Raw genomic sequence first — 10,325 nt, 5'->3', positions numbered from 1 at the left:
TAAATAAACATATACTGATGTAGCGATACACATAGTAAGAAAACAGTGCATGTCGTGAATACGTGTCCCCCCTGAACGCCGCAGCTGTGGCGGTTAGTTTCTGTAATCTTATCAGATGGGGGAAACTAGGGCCTACATCCTCTGACAAAGAGAGAGCAGCCGGTGGAGCCTTTCTCTGCTGTGAAAAATGAACTGAGATGCGGAAGATGATAATCCAGGTCTATTGATCGAAGGCTCACAGACAACTAGGAGGGAGACTGATGCCCTTGCTAACTGGTGCTAGCGGCTAACACTCCATCTGCGAGCAGTTGTATGGCAGAGACTCCCTGTCATCTACTGCAACAAAGCTGCAAAGATTGGCCTGCTTCCTCAAGCAATCACACACTTACACTAGATCTTGGTAGAAAGATAGAAAGATCTTTATTTGGGATGTTTTCCATGAACATCTTTGGATTAGTGAAATCTTGGTTTACTTTTCTTTTTAGTATGTTTCATAACAGATTACAGTGTGATATTCTTGATACCAAGCACAATTGTTCTTTATGGTTAAAAAAGATGGTCTGTTGATGTATGGTACAAACCTAAATTCTTAGCATACTGTCTCAGTAGCGTAGAACTTTAATCATGTGTACAAAAATACACAACTATTAGCCATAGAAACCGGCTGATCTCCTTGGAGAGAGGAGGCGTATTTTGTTAGTAATTTTAAGTGAAAGAATGAATATGAAGTCCATTTCATGTTTTACATTTGCTTTATATGCTTATTTAACGGCTATACTTAAAAAAAAAAGTCTGCCATATCTGCTGACTAGTTGGATGAATAAAATACTTAGTTGTGCTGAAAGAAGGAAGCTTTTTGTGACAGATTTTATTTGTAGAGCGTCAGAGAGGAGACAAAGTTTATTGTTTTACATAATAAGTTATGCTCTTTATTAGGGCTGTGCGATAAATTCCACATTTTACCTAATATTTTGTTGCAGAACCGTGCTTTGACCGCGGCCAAGTTGGTTTTACGTTGGTATTCAACATCTATTGGATGTCCAACGTTAAACTAATGTCCAACTTGAAACTAACTTCACTGCAGTCCGTTCTTCCACACGTGCCGGTTTTGCAGGGAAGAAATTTGCGTAAAAAACCCCCAGAGGAGCCAACAACACTATCCAGCAGTGCCGGTGTAACACAGAAAACTCTGACTAAACCCTAAGGACAATGTTTTCCAAACCATAACCAAGTAATTTTAGTACCTAAACCAAGTCCTTTTGGTGCCTAAACATAACCAAACAGCGACCGCTTCACGTCGTCAACAAAGCCTCAGGTGCTTAACTTTCCATTTGGGTCACAGAATCTGATAGGTCACACATTTTGGTGTCACATCAGCCATGATGTGTGAGTTAGTCAGGTAATGTTAAATGACTTGCCCACGGACATACAGCTTACTTTGTAGTTCACCAAGACATGCTGTTGTTGTGATATTAGCTGTAGCAGCAGGAGAGCTGTGAGTGCCGCTGTGCTACTCTGGGAAACTGGCTTGTCCTCTCACGTTAGCTATGCAGCAGCAAGTCACGTCAGTTTGCTAATCTACAACCTACCTAACATTAGTTACATTACTTGCTGTGTCGTTGTTCACTATCGTGGTATTTGTCATTGTATTTCTCCAGAATCCCACCTTATCCTGTGGAAATATCTAGAGTTAATAATGCCAAATTTACAAAAGATGTTCTATATTGGGATATGTATTGTTATTGGGATATGAATTTATTAATCATATCGCACCGCCCTACTCTTTACAATAAGTTGATGTGGGCCAGGCATTTGTATGTGCAAAAAATATGATAATTAGACAAAAACAAAATAACTAGAAGCTACATGCTGCTGATTTACATTATATTATCCAGATCCTTGTCAATTTGATGATGCTAGATAATTTCAAAGAAGTTGATTAATACACACTATATACAAGCATGTTCACTTGATCTTCTTTGGATACATTATCGTTAAAAAAGGATTAGCTCAGATGCCTGACTAATCACGGCCTCACTGGTGTCTGTTGATGCAGTGGAGAGATTAGTGGGGCCAAGAGGCCGCTGTGTCTGTTGTGTCTGAGGCCATTTAGGCTCTTATTAACCCGATCTTGCTTTTACTCTGGATTACATAGGCTTAACCCTGAAACACTGATAGAGCCAAATTGATCTGCACAAACATAGCAATTAGATGCCAATCGATACAATATCTCCACACTTAGGAGCTCATTATCAAATCGCTGGCATTTGCCTCATCATGTCAATTGACCAAGAATAAAGTGGGACCGCACGTTGATGAACTGCACAAACAAATCAGTTAGTATGCAAAGGAAGATAAAGAGCCAAGCAGAATTTCCCGTTTTATGCGTTGACAGGAAAGTTAAGAGGCTAATGAATCTAGCTAACACGTTCTGTAACCGAGGCCGAATCAGACACAATCTGCATGTTCACGGCCCCAGCTTGGATCAAACTGCTCTCTTCTCAGAGGGCACAGTACTGGCGCAGCGCCGACATGCCATGCCAAGCTTAGTGGCTGTGTGTGTGTGTGTGTGTGTGTGTGTGTGTGTCATCATAAGAGAAATATGGCACTTCCGTTGAGTTGGTGAAATGCTGCAGTAGGATGAGCAGTCCCTGGGCAGTGTTAACAGCAACCGCAGCCCTGCAGAGAAATGTAGGTTGATTTGATCCCCACCTTTTTAATTTACATTAGTCATGATCCAAGGTATTGTGTGACACGTCGCTGGAAATTTGTTTCTGCTTGTTAAACAGTGGATATAAAATTTGACACACTGCCTTCTTTCATGACGGCAATGGTAGGTTTACTGAAAAACAATACAGTAATACTTTGGCTTCCTTCTCCAGCATTATAATTAAAGTTTAATTTAGTTTTCAGTTTTTTAATTTTTCAAACACTGCCCAGTAAACTCTGGATTTCATCCCATAAGGGATATGTAGTGTTTTGGAAGGAGACAATTTGTTTTCCTCAATCTAACAGTAAGCCACTTTTCTAAAAACGATTAATTTCGTGTGGCGCATGAACCCTCACACAGATCCCATGCTGCAACTTACAGTAGCATTCATTCTGAGCCTTAGCAATCCCACTGGGTGTCAACACTTGTGCAAAGCAGACAGTAAACATTGGAATCCATCGACGGAACGGATTGAATTTAATTGGTTTTCAGTTTTATAGGCCATCTCTATTTTTCCAGGGGCACTGCTGGTCAGAAATGTCGAAGATGGTAATATAATATTTGACTGATATTAATGCATGCACACACACACATTTAAAGTAAGATGGGTAACTGGTCTTGGATTTCAAGCTATGGCGCCACTGGAGGCAATAATGGCGTGGCACACAGCAATATGGCTCCTTTTAATTCATGGGGCCAATTTCATGCTTGCACACATCAGCGTATCGATGCTGGCCTGCTCCTTTATAAGCAAATAAATTGGACTGTATTTCTGATATCTGTAATCCTGCCCTATTTTTAACAAAGGTGGGGAGCTTGCTGTCCAATGTGAGCCATTTAAGTTTCATTACTCAAATCCCCATCAGATTGTGTGGTGGAGTTCCATTTGAATATGTCACTGTAATGTCTGCGGGGGAATTTCACATTTGGTTTAGCAGGAGCTCAATCCCATTTCCTCACAGAGGCTTTCAATATGTTCTTTATAATGTGTTCTGAGATTGAACTTCATGTCAAGATTAAACTGAGGAGAGATTGCGTTGGAACTAAGCTCACGGATGTCTTCAGCGGAAAATACTATGGGATCAGACGTACTATAAAACAAAACACGAAACAGCTGTTGTTTGTTATTGTAAAGATAGCTATTATAAAGGCAAAGAATCTGGGTGAAAGAATGGATCATCTGAGCTACAGAGAGAGTTGGAGGTGAGTAAAAAGTGCTCTGCAGTGGAAAAAGTAGCTGCCTGCTCTCACTGGCTGGATGTGGATGTCGAGTCGACTGACTCCTCCAGACATTTGGCATGCTAGATATCTGGCTGGCGTCAGCGATGTGTCGGGGAGCCGTTTTGATGATTCGTTGTGCAGTTCATACATAACTACTGCCGATCGATCGCTGATTTACCCCTGATCACAGCCTGTGACGGTCGCCGAGCTCACAGACAGGAAAATAGGGCTTAAAATTGTGTAGTCTGAACAAGGCTTAACTTTGACACCTGAGACTCAGTCAGCAATGGTTTCTATCATTCAATCTATTCTTTATCATCTTCAGTGTTCCTTTTCTTTATAAACCACAAGTTTCCTGGTCTCACCCGCTAAGTTGCAATTCCTTCCTCACACTGAAATGCTAAATAGGTAAATAAATATCTGATCTTCTTTCACATTAACACTGGCTCCCAATCTAACATGCCATCACAGTTGTAGCGCTTTGATGTATTGCTGACAAAACAGTGTCTAATCTCATCCATCATTGCCAGATGATGATCTCCTCTGTGTAGGGAAGCATAATAAAGGCAAGCAGATAAAACAGAATGACCATGTGAGGGAGGGAGAAACTCAAGCAATATGTAAAGCTGTGCAAATGTTCATACACTTGTGTTTATAATTTTAACCCTTTCTTTCCTTGCTCTCTCTTAGGTTTGAGAAATTCCAGTTTGCTCATGAATGCACACAAAACAGTTTCTTCATTGCTCTTTCGGTTTTTAATTCATGCCTGTCTCCGACCCTCTCTCTATTCATCTCGCGAACACACACACACACACACGCACACACCCTCTTGCTCTGTCTCTATCGCATCTTGCTTCATTGCTCTCTCCCCTTCACATACTGACACTGTTTTCAGGGTTAACGGGAGACGGCATCTATCACACAATACTATTCAATCAGTCAATGGACAGATCTGTGCTGTCAGATAAGCCACTTATTGTAATAAATCTGAGCTTCACAACGGCGTTACGATCCCACCAATCATAACTATTGCTTGCAGGCCACTCGTTTATGATTCATAGCCGATCACCATGATTCAGCACATTCAGTCACCTGGGGAAACTGTAACCAGGCAACAGGGTTTGGATAAAGGGTCTTCTGAGTTAATGGCTTTACCACAGCCAGCATCGCACCCTACTAATTATTCCTTTCTGTGTCAACATGGCCGTAAAGTAGGCTCTTCTGGCCCATTAACTTGTAGTGGTGCTTTAACAATCTCTGTAGAGAAGCAAAAACTAGTTTTAACCTGCCTGTGCCCACATGAGCAGCGTTTTCCTACAGGTTGTGCAAATTACTGGCATAGTTTGAGGACGCAAAGTGTGAGATGAAAGTGTGAGGGGAAGAGGAGAGGATTTTCAAACCAGCAGGGTGAGTGCGCCGTCTTATCAGCAGTGGATTAGGGAGGCATTAAAAAGTCCAAATTTCTTTTTTACATTTTTATGAGGTCTCAGCTAAACTAAACATTGATAACAAGGCCTGACTTCTTCATACTCATGAATAAAGTTCAGGCTGAATCAGGAACTACATTTACACAAGTTCTTGGGCTCTTGTCTTTTCATGCTGGCAGAGAATCATACTTCACTTAAAGAACTTTAATTTGTGTTCACATACAGTATAATCCCAACCCTCCAGAGAGCAACTGACAATACAATAGTGTGACCGTAACTACATCTTGCAATCAACAACCTAATTGCAGTACTGTACTTGAGTAGGTTATTGTAACTAATTTCATCATTTAAAAGCTCTGAAAATTAAAGTCAATCTCTGTTTTCATTTTGGTAGTAAACCCTGATGTTTTATCTCTTATTCCAGGCTCCTAATTGGTGTCAGTTCTTGAAGATGGTTCAGGGGATATATAAAATTTACCTTCAAAAATAGATAATTGGGGTCAAAATGTGCCTTTAATGGACGCAGAAATGGCACAGGAGGTGTTTCCACAGTGGTGGGTGGAACTGGAGCATTTAAAACTTTTCCAGCCTTCCAGGTGAACCTGAATACTGGCAGTAAAAAATTATTTTCAAGAAGATGAGACTATACAAAAAAGGACCTGAAGACAGTAAGACCTGTTCAGAAAGAGGCCCAAGAATAATTAGATCCTATCCAAAATGCAGTCAACCCTAACAGATCCAAACAGCAACAGAAAAGGGCCGAATTAAATTAGACGGGACTGAGAGGAAATGTGAAAAGCCTCAGGACAATAGTAGACTTAGCAGTGACAAGGGCTGCCGTGGAGAGGGAATTGAGCATTTCAGATGGGTGAAAGACTCAAAAAATGGATTTATCTTTGTACATATCAAAGACTGAATTACACAATGCAGCCTATATTAGCTAGCTGCCACAATGATCTGTACATTAGGAGGCAGACAGTCTGAGTGCGACATTATTCAGAGCAACCAGAATAAGGATTCATCTCTCCTTTGACAGCAGAATGGATCACCCTTTAAAGGCAGAAGAAGGAAATGACAGAGAAAGGAAAAGTGAGATAACGGTCATTTTGGGCAGCGGCTGAGACGACAGAAGCAGAAAAAAATAAGCAGAGCGAGGCTAAATTAGAATTCCAATCCCACTTTTGGTGAGAAAGGTAAGGATTTGACTGATACATTCCCCCAACGTCGGCTCATAATTTTGGTGTAGCCTGGACTGGTGAGGAAGGAGGGTGGGAAGAAATGAAGGGGAGGGGAGAGAAAATGACATTGAGAGTGAAAAAGGAAATCAAATTGGAGCAGTCTAATTTCTGGGGCAGGCATCATGGTCCGGCTCGTATGGCACTCTCTCTGTCATGGCGACTGGGGGGGGTGACGGATGGACGTCTCACTCGTAATGGTTCCCATTTTCAGAGAGCTGCATAATACTAGCCGACGGAAGCATCAGCATCATCTGATAAATCATAATCTAAGTCAAATTAGGATCCATTATCATCAGGAGGCAGGGGGCCCTTTCCCTCTGTTTCGGGGCTGCATCGGAGGAAAATGAGACTAGAGGCATCTTGTGACAGCAGGCAATTTTGAGAGAGAAAGAGTGGGTATCTGATGTATGATTGCCATGGTAATGCGTGTCCTAGATGCCAGGGAGACTACTCAGACAGAGGCTGGCATTTGGCAAAGCCATGATAATAACGTGAGCCCATTCTCATGTGCATTTAAACCATCCATGTCACTACTCTTTACAACTATGAGCTTGTGACACTGAAATCTATACAACCTGTTGATATCAACGTGAGGACAATTCAGTCAGATGTATTACATTATTCTAAATGTGGCAGTCTACCTTGCCAACTTAAGGGGAGATCTTCACATGATTATGTTACAAAATGGGACACATGTTACACTTCTGCTTGTTTTAGATCTGACAAATATGTAAAAATGTCAAATTATTATATTGTGACTCATGTCTACTCTTATCGCTAAAGCATTTCAGTTAACACATTATCCCATGCACAGGAGTTGAAAACACAGCAAAACATTTGTTTTTCCAAACAGTTCCTCTTGGGAGTGGAGCTGCAGTGCAGCACTGGTTCCACAAGCATTCATTAAAAACTGGGACTCTACACATGACTTCATGAAATATTCAATATACAGTAGCTTTTGGAGGCAAGGACACGTTCTCCCCAGACCATCAACACAAATGTGATTTTGTGCAAAAATACAATAAAAAAACACCAAATCATATTTCTGTTTTATAAGCACCTGAAGCTCTGCATTTCCTTCTCTAAAAATAAGATGGCAATACACAAATACCTTGGATTCATTTTTTTGTTATATAATTTTTAAAGGCAAAGCAGAGCCTTCTTTTTGGCAGTTGAGACCTTGAGCTTTTCACACTGAAATAAATGTAAGAGACGCAATGGACTTTTACTGTTAGTGGGCGTACAGACCCAAAACAGCACTGCGTTAAAAAATGCAAGGGGCTGCGTTGGTGGTGGCTTTGTTGCTTCAGGTACTGGTGAGACATATAAATGTGTTTGAAGGCTTATCAGACACCAATACGGCGCACGTTGGTTTATAATACTATGAGACAAGATTTTACAATGCTGCAAAACTTATAAAGTGTAAATTTAACTTTTGTTGAACGACCTTGTGTTTTTTTAACTGCAGTTTTTCATGCAGTGCTACAGTCTGCCTGAACACAGCCTTAGGCAGTACTTGTCGATGCAAGTCTGATTTCTGCTACTTTCATTTACTTAGGAATTTTGTTCCAACACAATTAACCACTATGAGATAACAATAATAACAGTTTGCATGAGTTTTTCTCAGTGGTTCTTTAACTTCATTACCAGACCTCACACATGCAGATATCTAGTTAACACATACTTCTATGGGGGCGAGCTGCGGATGTAGGCTTGTTCTCACTAAGTCAAAGCTCACTGATTGGACCCAAAAGGAGAAGCCAAGGAGCCAGGATTTACAGAGCCAAACTTGAGAGTAATTAAGGACCATAGCTACGATGATTTTGGTTTATTTTTCATTCAGTGTCAGTTTAGTCAGTTTACATAAACACAGCTCCTTAATATACTTCAGCCTTTTCTATTTAGCTATATTTACTTCAGTAGAAAAACTGTCGAAATTCTGCTACATATATATTGTGGTTTGGCTCAACCACCAAGATTATCTATGCTTTCTCAGCAGCTCAGCGCCTCAGAATTTTTATAGGAATAATCACTCTCTCCATCCAAACATTAACTTCTAGTTAACCTCTCCTGGTGAAACAGATGTTAGAGTTGTTTAACTTCACATCTGTTAGCCAAAATCTCCAGAGCCCTGCAGTCATCTTAAAGGAAATCCTGGGTACCCTCCTCCCTGTCCTCTACCAACGGATCACACAGAACCAGCTGCAGCTGAGAACGCCGCCAGGCACTAAAGACACACATAAAGACTATCCTGCTTCTCCTCCAGACAAATGTTTCAAAGGAGGCCCACCATGAAAGATCCATAGCACCAGCAATGTACAGACGCTTCCTCTTTCTTGCTTCCCCCCAACCCCCCGACTCAATCCCCCTTCCACCTCTTCCTTGCATTCAACTTGCTGCACCCTAAACACCCCATTGTGTTGACCATGAAACTGTTCACAGGTGGAAATTCTGTGGGATTTGGGGAGACAGGGGGAAATTAGTTCTAGAAGTAAACTCAAGACAGAGTGGCAAAGTGAAATAGCTTACAATTTCCTCCCATCTGTCTTCTGTGAGTGTGTATGGGTTGTGTAGTGGGGTTGCTTAGGTAAGCTGTAGTGATAAGTGTTTACCAGCAATGTTGCTGCTGAGGGTTAAATTACTGGAGAGTTTCAAAATAGAGTTAAGCCAAGAAATCCTGTTTCAGTTGAGTCTCTAACTGCTGCAAAACCAGAAAAATAGTTATTTGGAGTTGTTTTGAAGATTACAAAACAACTCCACAACATCTCCACTGTTTGGAAAACAAAGTTGGCATTCTGTTACAACACTATTCTTGACATACACACAAGGACAATATGAGGTACAATAATAGATATGACATATGTGGCAATATCTGCTATCCAGAGAATAATTTGAACGCAGGAAAAAATTGTCTCATAAATTCCCAGTCGAAGTAGACTTCTTCCTTAACTGGACACGGTTAGCCTTCAGAAATGACACCAGAGCTGTAACGATTGCTTGATTAGGAAATTGACAGCTATTTTGGTAATTAATTCATCGTTTTCAAGGTACAAGGTTATTTAGTTGTCATTATACAGCACACGGTTGTATAACAACAAAATTTTTAGTTCCTTCTCTTTAGTCATTTTTCAAGCAAAAATGTTTGAGTCGTTACTTTCTTTGTCATATTTGAGAGTAAAATCAATATATCTGGGTTTCTCCTGGCTGATTAAAACCTCATTGAGCTGTGGGAAATTAAAATTTATAGACAACACAACAACAATTGTTCAGGAAAAATTTTCATTAATCATAAATGAAAAATAATCATTAGGTGCAGTCCTAAATGACACCCTTTTGCCCACCCTTTCCGTGGTTATACCCACTCCAGGCCTGCTCACTTCCTCAGGATATGATCATTTGAAATACTGCAACACAGACACCATTTCAAGGAGGACACATTAAAAAACTCTCATTTATGAGATGAGCTCAGAAAAATATTTTCAAACTGCCCGGTAAATCCAGCCTATATGATGAGCAGGCCACGGTGCATTCTCATGTGGACAGGTGATACAATAAATCTCCTGGGGCGGCTGACTAGAGGATCCCCCACCATGCCTGCTTCCTGGCAGACAAAACTCCCCAACTCCTGTCAAAACGACTCCTAACTAGGTAGCAGTGGCTACAGTCGTCCCCTGACGGAGGGCTGACTGCACTGAAACTATGTGGAGATCTACATGGGTTTGTGAGTGT

Source organism: Micropterus salmoides, unplaced genomic scaffold (assembly GCF_014851395.1).
Source record: "Micropterus salmoides isolate LMB-PRFRI ecotype aquatic unplaced genomic scaffold, ASM1485139v1 Ms_hic_scaffold_2876, whole genome shotgun sequence".
In the NCBI taxonomy this organism is placed as follows: Eukaryota; Metazoa; Chordata; class Actinopteri; order Centrarchiformes; family Centrarchidae; genus Micropterus; species Micropterus salmoides.
This window is presented reverse-complemented; position numbering follows the sequence as displayed.